Below are 516 nucleotides of genomic sequence, written 5' to 3'. Positions count from 1 at the left end.
AAAAAGCTATGTACGATATAGCTTTTTAATAAGCAAAATTTCTTAAAAAACTTAAAAAAAAAAACACATAAATAATCATTAATTAAGATTTAACATGAAGGAAGTTATAACCTCAAGTTAATTTGGGGTAAACTATGTATGATTACAAGACAAAACTGATGACTCTGTCGAGTATAGGTAGGAGGAATAAAAATTGACGGCTGTTTCAAAATCTAAAAAAAAAACATTAATTTTTAATTCGGAGCTCTCTTCAGAAACTATGTAACGTATATATGTCAATTAGCACTCAAATTTAAGCTAGTTTAACCTTCTATAAAGTAGTTGATGACCTTTACTTTCGTAGGAATGGAAGTTTTCATGTTATTTCCTAAAAAACCTGGATTTATAGTTGTTCGAACAATAAGTTTGAGTTTTGAAAAACATTATTTCAGAAATCATAGGACTTACAGATGTCTATCAACACCAAATTAAAGCTAGTTAAATTTACTATAAAATACTTTATAACGTTTATCTTCG

Source organism: Halyomorpha halys, unplaced genomic scaffold, assembly GCF_000696795.3.
Source record: "Halyomorpha halys isolate HHAL.00 unplaced genomic scaffold, Hhal_1.1 Scaffold39.1, whole genome shotgun sequence".
NCBI lineage: Eukaryota > Metazoa > Arthropoda > Insecta > Hemiptera > Pentatomidae > Halyomorpha > Halyomorpha halys.
The sequence above is the reverse complement of the archived record's forward strand: the minus strand, read 5'-3'. Positions refer to the sequence as shown.